The following is a 15,972-nucleotide window of genomic DNA, read 5'->3' as shown; positions in this document are numbered from 1 at the left end:
TATCTATATTTGTCCTTATGCTCTCAGAATATCTTGCTTAGAAAATCCAAGGCCATCTTACATTTTAAAAATTTTGTCTTTTCCTTTATCTTATTTAAAAATATTAACTTTTATATCCATTTGAAATTTATTTTGTAACAGTTATTAAAGTAGGCACACAAATTTATTGCTTAACATCTAAATGACTCTTCATTCACAATGACATGTTTTAGCAAATATAACACATTTTCCTAATTTTTATTTTAAGTAGATTTCTGTAACTATTGCTGTTTGGACTTTCTACTATGTTGCATTGATATGCTTATGTATGGCTTTCTAATGACATTCTTTTTCACTTAGTCTACATTATATTTTGTCATATTAAATGAGAAGGAACTGTTTTGAGAATTTGAGGACTTCCTCAAGTCTGAGGTTGTCTGCAGTACCGCTTTTGGTCTCTAGAGGGAGATGCTGAGCAACTTGAACTATCATAGAAAACCGGAAGGCAAACCCGGCTCTCTGAGGAGCATTTTGCAGCTCAGAGAGGTTAAATTCGGTGCCCTGTCAGGGGTCGGTGTTTCCAGAACAGAACCTTCTGTGTTCCTGTGGTCGGACATGACGCCCATCCTCATCTCAGTGCTGGTGATGATACTTACATTCGGTGAGTAAAAAGGTGCTTTTCATTCTGTCTGTCGGTGAACTGTGATGTAGAATCAGTTTAAAGAATTGTTCTCCACGGTCTAATTAGTTTTTTTCCTGATCCATAATTGGCTTTCAGGAGGAATCAGAGCCCAGACAGTGACCCAGCCAGAGGACCACATCGCTGTCTTTGAAGGGGCCCTGGTGCAGGTGAAGTGCAACTACTCCTATAAGGGGAGCCCTGTGCTCTTCTGGTATGTCCAGTACCCTGGACAAGGCCTCCAGGTCCTCCTGAAACACATCTCAAGGGATAGCGCCAAAGGATTCACAGCTGCTCTCGACAGAGGAGAGAAGTCCTTCCACCTGCAGAAACCCTCAGCTCATCTGGACGACTCAGCCACATACTACTGTGCTCTGAGTGACACAGTAACTGCGCTTGCAGGGGAAGCGGAGCACAAACCCTTCAGAGTGACACAAAGCGCTTCCTGTCAGCTCTGTCTGTGGTCCCAGTGAGGCATTCTTCCTCCAGAGCTTGGCATTGAGTGTGCCTCTAAGATACAGTATCTTATCATGGATCAGTTAGCTTCTGGACCTCAATGATTGGTTTAAAAAATCTCATCACCTACTCTGCTTAAATTAGGTTTTTTTTTTTTAATTGTATTTATTCTTTCTAGAAGCACCCACCAAAGAAACTTTTGAAGTAAAAATGGCATAGCACAGCAAAAAAAAAAAAAAAAAAAAAAAAAGGCTAGAGGGACTGTCCAGGTGTAAGTGGTATAGTCTTCTCTCTCTAACTCCCCTGCGCCCCAACCATCCCTCATGTGTTCTTCATTTCATCCCCAGTGCAACTCCTTATTAGCTCTATGCTGGTTCATGGCTTCTGATTGCTGATCTCTCTGTCTCTAATGATCTCTTTCTTCTCTATATTTCACAGACTCCTACTTTAGCCAAGGTCTAGCCAAAGAGTAAAAATACAACACAGTAATTTGGACAAGAAAAAAATTAATGTGAAAATTACTGTATAATAGAAGGAGATTATCTATTAATAGGGGAAAGGACTCTAAAGAATGTAGAAATTGCACATGTAAGGAGAAGCTCTCAACTTCAGGACCAAGGCAGACTCCCAAGGAAGGAACACATTGGTACAGGCACACTCTGGATCCCTCCAGCCAGAACTAAGATCCAGACCTCATTGGGAATGTGCAGCTGTAGTCTGCCAAGTGGTGGAGAAGTTTGCAAAGGTGCCAGAGAAAAACTATTGCTAAGTGGTAAAATACCTACCAGGATCCAGTACAATTTACAAAAAGCTGGCAAAGGTGTGCTGCTGTACTTCCTTGGGTGCTTACGAAGACTTGCCAAGAAACCATCCAGAGGACTGTCACACACCTGCTAGAGGGGCACATCCCTGGGAGTCCCCGGCTAGCCAAGTACTGCAGGGTGGACAAGAGAACCGGAAACACATCAGCACCAGAGAAAGAAGCCTCTTTTTCCTTCAGTATCCTTCCAGCCACAGTTAAAGACAAAGCTCCTTATCATACCAGTTGGCAAAGGAGAAACAATTACAGGGTCCACATCCCATATCATAAAAAGGGAATGATGGACAAATTTAGAGCTAGGAGAAAATTAATTGGTAATTGGCCAACCTCATCCCTCTGGCTGATCTTTCATATGCATCTCTATATACACATCTGCTCATCCCAATAACAGTGAATTGTAGTTCCACTTAACAAGTTAAAGAGGTCTCTGAACAATTGAAAAAGGTTTTTTTCCTCATTTTCCCCCCAAATGAGGAAATCCATAGTCCCAACATTCACTGTATGAATCTCTGGCTCTAAAATCATTTTTAAAATTCAGAAGGAGTTCTACATACAGACTACATTGTAAAGTTAGTTACCAGTTATCTGCATAAAAAATAATTATGCTGGGGGAAAAGAAAGAAAGGAGGAGGATAGAGGAGGAGAAGAAATATATACAAATAGAAACATATAAATACAATGAGCAAAGAGAAAAGAGAAAATATACTACTATATTCCTTGATTTAAGATTTGTTTATGAGTCTGCAATTGACATAGACTATATCATTCTTTTAGTTTCTATTTTCATTCCTCTGTCATGGAATCACCAAAATCTTCTTTCTCAAAGTTCTGAGTTCTCAATGATCTGACCTTTTTATTTGTTATGGAGAAAACCCTTGTAGCACAATCCATGAAAAAAAGAGATTAAATTGAACTCATCAAAATTAAAACCTTCAGCATTGTGGAAGACCCTGTTAAGAGGATGAAAGGTAACTTACTGACAAGGAGAACATTCTGTAAATCATGTACATGCAGAGGCCCTGTAGCTAGAACAAATAAAAAAGTCTCAAATTTAATAGTAAAAGAAAAACAAAATCAAAAGTCCTCAAATAATCCCTTAGTGTATCAGAAAAATGTCAATTCTGGTTTTCATATTGTACTACAATTCTATAAAAAATCTCACCATTGGAGGAAGATAGTGAAGGACATACGACTCTAAATATTTTAGGAACTTTCTGTGGGTACATAATAATTCTAAAACATATTTTAAAATTGCACTGTTATTATCACCAATATTTTCAGAAATACCATGAAGAATTGGGAAGGTATCAAATCCATGTTAATGAATGTGAATTTTTTAAATATTTAAAATTCACATAAATGCTCAAAATATCATCGACAACAACCAGTCACTTGTCTGCCAAATTGTTAGCTCAAATCTTCCATTTTCAAGAAAATGTCTAGAAACTACCCAAACCTGCTGGGCTGTGCTCCTGCTTTCAAGTAAAAAAAAAAAATAGAGTTCTATGGAAAGGCAGCTTGCTGCTCCCACTGCAAACCATGCTCCAGTGCTCTTCCTAAGACCCTGTCATGCTTAAGACCTCAGAGGTGCTGCAAGCACCATCTGCTTCATCACGTAGAATAGTAAAAAGGTGTACACTTAAAAGAAAAGATACATCTTTTTTTTTCATTTCTGTATCAAGGACATACTTAAGCAAAATTTTTTTTTCTTTTGCAAATACATGGTGGGTCTCTTTCTGTGGTGATGCATACACACAAGGACTATTAGCATGTTTTAGGCTCACTGATTTTACCTAAGATGACAACAATTGTGTTTGTACCATCAGTACAAATGTCAACACAGTGAAACCCCTGAACTCTATCTTAGTGTTATGATAAAAAAAAATTATTTTCATTATGCAGATTGTCTGATACAGAAATACTCTCAGATATTTCAGTGGACCTAAGACATACAGTTTGACAAGTGCTATTCTAGCATTTTCTGTTTCAGTGGGAAATAACCTGATTCTCTACTGCAGGTAATTTTTTTTTTATTTAACTGTGAGCTTATAGGACTTTACCATTTATTTAGGGTAAATAATAATTGTGAGGTATACAAAAAGGTCTGACAAATGTCCTCTAGAATTGGAGGTGAGGAACTATCTCAGCATAGCTATGTCCTACAAACATTAATGAATTCTACATATGATGGTTATTGTTCTTAACTTTTTTAGATAAGAAGGAAAAAATGTTATTTTCAGAATCCATTTTTGTCAATTATATGAAAGATATATTATTTGTATTTGCTTTGGTTGAATTTTTTCTTTTTCTGGTTAGTGTTGTATTAAATTTAAAAGTTATTTTTCAAGTGCTGCAAACTTTAAAATTTACATCTCATTAATATTTGATCAACATTAATTGCTATTAATGTATAAAAATATACATTTCTCTTTGCTTTATATTTCTTTGAAAACTTTTCAGTCTCTCTATTTTTCCTTCTTATACATTTAAATGTAGTTGGTATTATGAATAGAATCTTTCTTTTCTATTATACTGTTACAAGGTCATTGTTGAGCAACCATTTAATGAATATATATGAGTAATCATAATCTTTTGTCATAACATTTTATCTCCACTCTTGGGTATGAACCCAGGGCCTTGTGGATGCTAAGAAGGCATTGTACCCCTAAGCTCCATCCCCACCCCTTCCTTTAAGTGTCACTTGTTTTTTTATTATTTGGCCTAATATTTATTGATGGTTTTCAATAAATATGCCTTATCTTGTAACAAGACTCGACACTTAATTTTTAATTTCTTGAAACTATGTTGAGAAAAATATTTTGAAGTTGGTTATTTGTTGTTATCTTGTGAAGCATATGGATTTTTTAACTTGATGTGTTATATCAATGAATATTTTATATTGATTCATACTTGAGTTCCTAGAATAAACACTAGGTACTAATTACCTTTTATTCTTTCTTCACTTATTCATTTGTGAATGAGAATTTATTCTCATGTTTCTGTACTCAAAGGTATAATAAAATTTCTCACCTCACAGTTCTCCTTTCCAGAGTTTGGATCCTTTTGGCATGTATAGCTGATTACATACCACTTTTAAGAGAACTAGATGCCTGCCCTCTTGTAGTTGACATTAGACAAGTCTCAGGATTTCTTAGAGTCAGGGGACATCTTTTGATCATTATTCTATATTTCCTGGAAAAGTTTTTCAAGTTTTCAACTATCTAGCAGAAAGCAGGCAGATTAAAATTTCAACATTTAAGATAACATTAGTTTCTTGCTCAAAAGACTCCAATTTTTCTTACCTTTATGCTAACAAGCATGAATTTGTGTTGGCTGTGAGCCGACCCAGACCTTCCTGCAGGCTTTTCTCCTGGAACTCTCTGGTCCACACATCCTCCAGCCAACTCTTCCTTGTTCTCCTTCCTTGTTCTCCTTCACTTCTCCTTCTCCTCCCCTGTGCTGGGGATTGAACCGAGGGCCTGAATTTATGCCAGGCAATTATCTACCACTGAGCTACATCCCCCACCCAGCCTTCCTTCTTTTTTTTTCTTCCTTCTCTCCCCTCTTCCCAATCACTAACTTATTTTCCACAAGGAATATCTTGAATTCAATACTGAAACATTTACAAAATTTTCTAGAAGATTTTTGCCAATCTTTTCGACTGTTTAGCATCAGGACTCATTTTCTTGAAGCAGTACCAAGTTTTGAAGCATCAAGCCCTGCTCTGAATGGAATTTTATTATCTCATCATTAACTTTCCACAACTTTGAAAATGTAGCACTGGATTGTTATCATCCATATTTTACAGTCAAGAGAAAATAAGCCCAGAGGACACATGGGCAGCTCCTGAGTGGGTGGATCTCAATTTGACCTCTATGGCAGCACAGCAAAGCTTCTCTTCTGCCTGTGCCCTCCTGTCTCCTACCATAGAAACTGAAAGTGCCAGCTACTCTTTACTATGCACTGAATTATATTTCCACAAATTTCATATGTTGAAGCCCCAAAGAGGACCACCTCAGAAAGTGACTGTATTGGAGATAGGCCCTTTAAAAGGTGAGTATTATTAATGTTTATTGCAGCACAATTCACAATAGCTAAGCTATGGAGCCAACCTAGGTACCTTCAACAGATGAATGCATTAAAAAACGTGGCCTACATACACTCAGAATATTACTCAACCATAAGAAATAATGACTTTATGTCATTTGTTGTTAAATGGATGGATCTAGAAATGATAATGCTAAGTGAAATAAGCGAATCCCTCAAAATCAAGAGATTGAATGTTTTCTCTGATATGTGGAAGCTAAATCACAATAAGGGCAGGGAATAGAAGTTCAGTGGAATAGACAAAGAGGAATGAGGAATAGGAAAAGGAAAGACAGTGGAATTAATCTGACATAACTATCCTATATACATATACAAAAATACCACAGTGAATCTCACCATTATGGGCATCAAAAGAAATTAAATTAAAAAATAACTATCAATAAATGGCAGAAAGATCAATAGAGGGAAGGGAGTAGGGGTGGGAAGAGGGAAAAGAAAGGAGAGGTACTGGGGTCTGAATTGGAACAAGATATATTCCATGCTTGTATAATTATGTCAAAATGGATTCTACTGTTATGAATAACTAAAAAGAACCAAAATAAAATAAAAACAAAATAAAATAAAATATTTTATCTTATAAAATAAAATAAAGAAATGATTTTGTTAAAATAAAGTCCTTAGGGTGGCTCTCATCCAAAATGACCTGTATCCATGTAGGAAGAGGTGATTAATTAGGGCTTAGATAGCACAGGCAGAAGGTGATTCATATGAGGACACAGTGAGAAGGTGACCATCTGCAAGCTGAGGAGATAGTCCTCAGGAGAAACCATAGCTTTTGACACCTGGACTTTTGACTTAAATCCTCCAGAACTGTGAAAAAGTAGATTTTGTTGTTTAGGCCACCCAGTCTCTGGTACTTTGTAAAGCAGCCCTAGCAAGCTGGAAATGAAGTACCTATAGGCAAACTATGGTGCAGTTAGATGTGGGCACACAACTGGGCCCCAGCAGTCAGATGCATTGTTCCCAATGTTGACTCAAGAATTACTTATGAAAAAAGGAAGGATTTTTGAGAAGGGAGGTAATTACAATAACACAGAGGTGACAGGGCAGCAGACAGACTGTGGAATTGCAGCTGCTTATGTTATCCTGCCTGAGCAGGTTGGCAGGCACCACCTGCAGAGGTTGGAGCTCAGTTATTTTTTAACTTAATTTCTTTTGGATGTCCACAATGTGAGATTCACTGTGTTGTATTCGTATATGTATATATGAGAGTTATGTCAGATTGATTCATTCCACTGTCTTTCCTTTTCCCTCTCCCTTCCCTTCATTCCTCTTTGTCTACTCCACTGAATTTCTATTCCCTGACCTTATTGTGATTTAAGGATGGTAAGAGTAGGACACTAAGAGGAGGGCTTCCCCAGACTTTCTGTGCTGCCCTTACTTGGTAGATCAGAGTCCAGTTCCCTGACTTATTGGGGATTCCGAGGCAAACATAGTATTCACTAATTTGTTTTTTTTTTATTTAATTCATTCAAAGTCCCTTTCTATTTCTAATTAGTAAAAGCTCTGACTTACAAGTAGTCTCATTCCAGCAAAGAGGAAGCTTGTCCATACATTTTCAGATGTCATAATTGTAGGCAACTTAACAGTGCTTCTCAAAGATATACATTACTTTTTGAGCTCACCCAACATTCTTCCTTCATTGAGTTCTTACCTAAATTCAACGTATCTGCTTTTACTGCAAACTGGAACCAGAGTTCAATGCAGGCAGTGAATGGACTAGGTTTCCAGTTCCTTCAGGGTCAGCTCTGCACACTTCACCATCCAGACAGAGTACATTCCATCAGCAGGATGATGTTGCCACCACCAGATGGCAGTGCCTCCCTCTCCTCAGATCTGATTTCAACATTGTGTTCAAAACAAAGGATTGAGTTTGCTGCTGATGGGTTGGGTTAAAAAAAAATGAGACTCTGGGAGGGGGAGGGACTGAAAGACCAAAATTTTTCAGTAATGGGAACTAAGTCTTCTGACTGAGGGACCTGGCTGACTTTCAGGTCCCAAAGCTGTCCCTCCTGTAATCACAATAAAGAAGAAAGATGCAGAAACTCTTGGGAGTTTGTTTAGTGATTCTGTGGCTTCAGCTGGCTAGTGAGTGGGGTCTGGTGGAGATGGGAACAGGGAAACCCTAGTTTAGAGCCAACTTGCCAGAGAGATGAGTCTGCCTGTGATTTTGGAAATGGAATTTGAAAATTCAGTTACTAACATCTGGTCTCTGGCCTCATTTCTGCCTAGGGGTGAACAGCCAACAAAGAGAAGAGAGTCCTCAGGTCCTGAGCATCCAGGAGGGAGAAAATGCTACCATGAACTGCAGTTACAAAATTAGTACTACCAACCTGCAGTGGTACAGACAGGACTCAGGTAAAAGTCCTGCTTTGGCGATTTTAATACATTCAAATGAGAAAGAAAAACACAGGGGAAGACTAACAGCCACCCTGGACACCTCCACCAAAAGAAGCGGCTTGTCCATCACGGCTTCCCAGGCTGCAGACGCAGCCACTTACTTCTGTGCTACAGATGCACAGTGTCAGCAGGCACCTGCAGTCCTGACGCAAACCCTGCCAGGGCTGCTTCCCAGAAGCCCTCTCCATGGGTGGACTTGGTGGTTACATATCCTCCATGAAGGAGGGAAGGGAGACCATTCAAATTCGTGGCTTTTTTTTTTTTTTTTGAAGCATCTTGAAATAGGGCAAAGGTCATGAAATATGGAATGGGAACTGCAATGCCAGGCTCAGTTCTGCCCATCCTGGCTCCATGTCCTCAGGCTCATCCTTAGTGTAGCAGTCTAGATCACTGAGCCCAAAAGATCCTTCATGTTCTAACTCAGGAAGAAAGTAAATTCTCAACCGCGGATCCTGAAATGCTGGGCTGTAAAGGTGGGCTTCTAAAATCAAGTACATCTATTTATCTTCACTCCTACTAAAATAAACAACTATAGTCAGCGAGTTGAGTTCTTACCTAAATTCAACGTATCTGCTTTTACTGCAAACTGGAACCAGAGTTCAATGCAGGCAGTCATAGTTGACTATAGTTTTCTTGACACAGATTTGACACTATTGAAAATGTGTGGAGAGGTCAGGACATTCGTATTTATGTGCATGCTTGATGAAAAAGATGCAGAGGGCAGGGGAAATGTGGAAGACGGCTGTGGTTCCCAAAAGCCTCACCTTGACCTGTCAGTATCTCGTGTGATAGAGTCACCCAGAGCACCCCTGGAGATCTGGATTATTCGGCTCAGCGCTGGCTCACTCAGGCTCTGATGAGTGATGAGTTTGTATTTTTAATGAACATCATTAGCCTTATTTAAAGATTGGCAGAGCTTCTCATTACAGAAAAGCCAAGGAGGAGTTTACTTTTTAACAAGGCAGTTACTTTTCTCTCATATAAAGCAGTTCTTTAAGAAGCCAGAATAGGGGGCTTTGTCATGTTATGAGGGACCCCGGGTCTTGGGGTCTTTTCGGCTCAAAATTTCTTGTCCTTCAGGTGTCACTGTGGATTTACACTCCCAAGAAACTGCTAGAGATCTTTCCACTTTTTACCCCTTTTAGGCCAAGAGAAGGAGTGTGACAAGCACACCTGCTGGGGAAGCAGTATTTTCCCAAAGCTCCACCCACCAGCCTCCGCGGGCTTCACTCACCAGAATCAGCACCCCTCCAAACTGCATGGGTTCCAGGATATTTTTTTTTTAATTTGTATTGTCACCCACATCAAAATTGTTTGGAAAAAATAGGAATAAAATGGACATTAAATAGGCAACTCACAGTTCCTGTCAGTCAGGACTAACATTATTTTTCTCGATGATAGTTTTTCGTTTTTATTTACTCTATTTGTTTTTTCTCTGAGTTCTGTTGAATTTATCTCCTAAAATTCTTCCAAAAGATGTCACAATCTCTACAACCTAACTTTCCCCACATTCTAATTAAAAGCCTAATCCCTTGCTCCTCTGCCCCAGTGCACTTGACACACCCAGTGTTGACTTTTGCATTGCAATGAGAATGATCTTGTAAGAGTGACAGTTTACCCATGCCAATCACCTGGATCCTGATTTTCTGTGGTTTATTTTTTAAAAAAAAATTAGTCTAATTTGTTATATATGATAGCAGAATGAATTACAATTCATATTGAACATATATAGAGCACAAATTTTCATATCTCTGGTGGTATACAAAGTATATTCACATCATTCATGTCTTCATACATGTACTTAGGGTAATGATGTCCATCTCATTCCACCATCTTTTTACCTCCTTGTCCCCTCCTTTTACCTCCCTTCCCTTTGCCCTATCTAGAGTTCATCTAATCTCCCAACGCTCCTCCTCCCAACCTCACTATGAATCAGTCTCTTTATATCAGAGAAGACATTTGGCACTTAGTTTTTAGAGATTGGCTAACTTCACTTAACATTGTATTCTCCAACTCCATCCATTTACCTGCAAATGCCATGATTTTATTCTCTTTTATTGCTGAGTAATATTCATTGTGTATATATACCACATTTTCTTTATCCATTCATCTACTGAGGAGCATTTAGTTTGGTTCTGTAGTTAGCTATTGTGCTGAAATAAATATTGATGTGGCTGTGTCCCTATAGTATGCTGTTTCTAAGTCCTTCGGATGTACACCAAGGAGTGGGATAGTTGGATCAAAAGGTGGTTTCATTCCCAGTTTTCAAAGGAATCTCCATACTGCTTTCCATAATGGCTGCATCATTTTGAAGTCCCAACAGTAATATATGAGTGTGCCTTTTTCCCCACATCCTTGTCAACACTTATTATTGTTTATATTCTTAAGAGCTGCCACTCTGACTTGAGTGAGATGAAATCTTACAGAAATATTGATTTGCATTTCTCTAATTGCTAGAGATGTTGAACATTTTTTCATATATTTGTTGAATGATAATATATCACCTTCTGAAAAGTGTCTGTTCAGTTCCTTAGCCCATTTATTGATTGGGTTATTTTTTTTTTTAGTGTTTATCTTTTTGAGTTCTTTATATACCCTAGAGATTACTGATCTATCTGATGTGCCAGTGGTGAAAATTTGCTCCCAAGCTGTACGCTCTCTGTTAATTCTCATATTGTTTCTTTTGCTGAGAAGCTTTTTAGTTTGAATCCATCCCAATTGATTCTTGATATTAATTCTTGTGCTAGAGGAAACTTATAAAGGGAGTTGGGGTATAATCTGACATGATAGAGATTTGGGCCTACTTTTTCTTCTAATAGATACAGTGTCTCTAGTTTAACTCTTAGGTCCTTGATCCACTTTGAGTTGAGTTTTGTGCATAGTGAGAGATAGGATTTAATTTCATTTTGTTGCACATGGATTTCCAGTTTTCTTAGCACCATTTGTTGAAGAGGCTGTTTTCTCCAATGTATGTTTTTGGTGCCTTTGTCTAATATAAGATAACTGTAATTATGTGGGTAGGTCTCTGTATCCACTGATCTACCAGTCTATTTTGGTGCCAATATCATGCTGTTTTTGTTACTAGTACTCTGTAGTATAGTTTAAAGTCTGATATAGTGATATCACCTGCTTCACTCTTCTTGATAGGGATTGCTTTAGCTATTCTGGGTCTCCTGTTTTCTCAGATCAATTTCATGATTGCTTTTTCTGTTTCGATGAGGAATGCCATTGGGATTTTGATTGTAATTGCATTAAGTCTGTATAACACTTTTGGTACTTTGGTCATTTTGACAATATTAATTCTGCCTAGCCAAGAACAAGGGAGATCTTTCCATCTTCTAAGGTCTTCTTTAATTTTTTTCTTTGGCATTCTGTAGTTTTTGTTGTAGAGGTCTTTCACCTCTTTTGTTATGTTCATTCCCAAGTGGTTTTTTTTTTTTAGACTATCGTAAATGGGGTAGTTTTTTTTGTTGTTGTTGTTTGCCTTTCAGAGGATTTGTCACTGATATGCAGAAATGTCTTTGATTTATGGATGTTTCTTTTGTATCCTGCTAACATGCTTAATTCATTTACCAGTTCTAGAAGTTTTCTGGTGGAATTTTTGGGGGTCTTCTATGTAGAATCATATCATTGGCAAATAGTGCTTATTTGAGTACTTCTTTTCCTATCTGTATCCCTTTAATTTCTTTCATCTGTCTAATTGCTCTGGCCAGTGTTTCAAGAAATATGTTAAATAGAAGTGGAGAAAGAGGGCATCCCTCTCTTATTCAGTTTCTAGAGAAAATGCTTTCAATTTTTCTCCATTTAGAATGATTTTTGCCTGGGGCTTAGCATAGACAGCTTTTATGTTCCTGTTATCCCTAGTTTTTCTAGTGTTTTGAACATAAAGTGGTGCTGTATTTTGTCAAATGCCTTTTCTGCATCTATTGAAATGATCACATGGTTCTTATCTTTAAGTCTACTGAAGTGATGAATTACATTTATTGATTTCCTTATGTTAAGCCAACCTTGAATCAATGGGATGAGCCCCACTTGATTGTGGTGCATTATCTTTTTAATATGTTTTTGTATTCAATTTGCCAGAATTTTATTGAAAACTTTTGCATCTATGTTAATTAGAGATATCGGTCTATAGTTTTCTTTCTTTGATGTGTCTTTGCCTGGTTTTGGAATCAGAGTGATATTGACCTCATAGAATAAGTTTGGAAGTGCTGCTCTTTTTCTATTTCCTGAAATAAATAGAAGAGTATTGATATTAGTTCTTCTTTTATGGTCTTGTAGAACTCAGCTGTGTATCCATCTGGTGCTGGGCTTTTCTTGGTTGGTAGGCTTCTGATGGCAACTTCTATTTCATCAGTTGAAATTGACCTATTTAAATTGTGTATATTATCCTGATTCAATTTGGGCAAATCATATGACTCTAGAAATTTGTCAATGCTTTCAATATTCTCTGTTATTGTAGTACAAGTTTTCAAAATAATTTCTAATTATCTTTTGTATATCTGTAGTGTCTGTTGTGGTATTTCCTTTTTCATCATGATGTTAGTAATTGGAGTTGTCTCCTTCTCTTCATTAGCATTGCTAAGAACCAACTTTTTGTTTTGTCAATTTTTTTAATTATTTCTTTTTTTTCAATTTCATTGATTTAAGTTCTGATGATAATTAGTTCCTGGCTTCTACTGCTTTGGTGTTGAATTTTTCTTCCTTTCTAGGGCTTTGAGATGTAATGTTAAGTCCATAATTTTTTTGACTTTTTCTTCTTTTAAGGAATGAACTCCATGCAATGAAATTTCCTCTTAGTGTTTCCTTTGTAATGTCCCAGAGATTTCAATACATTGTATCTGTGATCTCATCCACCTCTAAGAATTTTTTAATCTCTTCTTTGATGTCTTCTGCAACCCATTATTCATTCATTAGCATACTTAGTCTCCAGGCATTGGAGTAGCTTTTATATTTTTTATTTTATCATTGATTTATAATTTCATTCCATTGCGATCTGATAGAATTCAAGGTAGAATCTCTACATTTTTATATTTGCTAAGAGTTGCTTTGTGGCATAATATATGTTCTATTTTAGAGAAGGATCCATGTGCTCCTGAGAAGAAAGTGTATTCACTTGTTGAAGGACAAAATATTCTATATATGTTAGTGAAGTCTAAGTTATTGATTGTATCATTGAGTTCTATAGTTTCTTTTTTTTAGAGAGAGTGAGAGAGAAGAGAGAGAGAGAGACAGAGAGAGAGAGAGAGAGAGAGAGAGAGAGAGAGAGAGAGAATTTTTTAATATTTATTTTTTAGTTCTCGGCGGACACAACATCTTTGTTGGTATGTGGTACTGAGGATCAAACCCGGGCCACACGCATGCCAGGTGAACGCGCTACCGCTTGAGCCACATCCCCAGCCCTATAGTTTCTTTTTTCAGCTTTTGTTTGGATGATCTATCATTTAGTGAAAGAGGTGTGTTAAAGTCACCCAGAATTACTGTGTTGTGGTCTATTTGACTCTTGAACTTGAGAAGAGTTTGTTTGATGAATGTAGACACTCCATTGTTTGGGTTATATAAATTTATTATTGTTTTATCTTGTTGATGAATGGTTTCCTTAAGCAGTATGAAATGTCCTTATTTATCCCTTTTGATTAACTTTGGCCTGAAGTCTACTTTATTTGATATGAGAATGGAAATGCCTGCTTGTTTCTGCAGTCCACGTGAGTGGTATGATTTTTTCCAACCTTCAGTCTGTGGATGTCTTTTCCTATGAGATGTGTCTCTTGGAGGCAACATATCATTGGGTCTTTTTTTTTTTTAATCCAATCTGTCAGTCTATGTCTTTTGATTCCTGAGTTTAGGCCATTAACATTCAGGGTTATTTTGAGATATGATTTGTATTCCCAGCCACTTTTGTTTATTTTTGGTGTTTAACTAGACTTAGTTTCTCCTTTGATTGGTTTTTCTTTTAGTGTAATACCTCCATTTGCTGATTTTCATTGTTATTTTTCAATTTCTCTTCATGGAATATTTTGCTGAGGATGTTCTATAGTGCAGGCTTTCAAGTTGTAAATTCTTTTAGCTTCTATTTATCATAGAAGGTTTTTATTTCATCACCAAATCTAAAGCTTGATTTTGTTGGATATAAGACTCTTGGTTGACATTCATTTTCTTTCAGAGGTTGATGTATGTTATTTGTTTTAATTAGTTATACATGACAGTAGAATGCATATGCACTTTGATAGTCATACATAGATAGGGTATAATTTCTCATTTTTCTGAGGGTACATGCTGCAGAATCATATTGGTCATTTACTCACAAATATACATAAAGTAATAATGTCTGTTTCATTCTACTATCTTTCCTAATCCCATTTTCTCTCCTCTTCCCTCCCACCACTTCCCGCTAACCTAATCTAAGGTAATGCTATTCTTCCCTAGTGCCTCCTGCCTTATTGTGAATTAGCATCCTCATATTAGAGAAAACATTTGGCCTTTGGTTTTGTGAGATTGGCTTATTTCGCTTAGCATGATATTCTCAAACTCCAACCATTTACTGGCAAATGCCATAATTTTTCTGTTCTTTAAAGCTGAGTAATATTCCATTGAGTATATATACCACATTTTCTTTATCCATTTATCTATTGAAGACACCTAGGTTGGTTCCATAGTCTAGCTATTGTGAATTGAGCTGCTGTAAACATTGATGTGGCTGTGTTCCTAGAGAATGTTGATTTTAAGTCCTTTGGGTATAAGCTAAGGAATGAGATAGCTGGGTCAAAAGGTGGTTCCATTTCCAGTTTTCTGAGGAATCTCCATTCTGGTTTCCATAGTGGTTGCACCAATTTACAGTTCTACCAGCAATGTATAAGTGTACCTTTTTCACCACATCCTCACCAACATTATTGTCACCTGTATTCTTGATGATTATCATTCTGACAGGAGTGAAATAAAATCAGAATAGTTTTAATTTGCATTCTCCAATTGCTAGAGATGTTGAACACTTTCATATATTTGTTAATCAATTGTATTTCTTTTTCTGTAAAGTGTCTGTTCAGTTCCTTAACACATTTATTGATTGGGTTACTTGGGGTTTTTTTTGGTGTTAAGTTTTTTGAGTTCTCTATATAGCCTAAAGATTAATGCTTTATTGAAAGTGAATGTGGTAAAGAGTTTCTCCAAATTTGTAGGCTCTCCCCTCAATTTATTGTTTTCTTTGCTGAAAAGAATCTTTTTAATTTGAATCCATCCCATTTATTGATTCTTGATTTTACTTCTTGGGCTTTAGGAGTCTTATTAAGGAAGTCAGATCCTAGACTGATGTGGTGAAGATTTGGGCCTATTTTTTCTTCTATTAGGCACAGGTTCTCTGTTATAGTGCCTAAGTCTTTGATTCTCTTTGAATTTATTTTTGTTCAGAGTGATAAATATAGGTTTAATTTCATTTTGCTGCATATGTATTTGCTCTTAAGATGGAGAAAAACATCCTAATGTGACCTAATGTGATCTTGCATGATTTAGGTGCTTGTTACCTCTCCAGCCTCAT

The sequence above is a fragment of the Ictidomys tridecemlineatus genome, chromosome 5, assembly GCF_052094955.1.
Source record: "Ictidomys tridecemlineatus isolate mIctTri1 chromosome 5, mIctTri1.hap1, whole genome shotgun sequence".
Lineage (NCBI taxonomy): Eukaryota > Metazoa > Chordata > Mammalia > Rodentia > Sciuridae > Ictidomys > Ictidomys tridecemlineatus.
Note: the sequence above shows the minus strand (reverse complement) of the source record.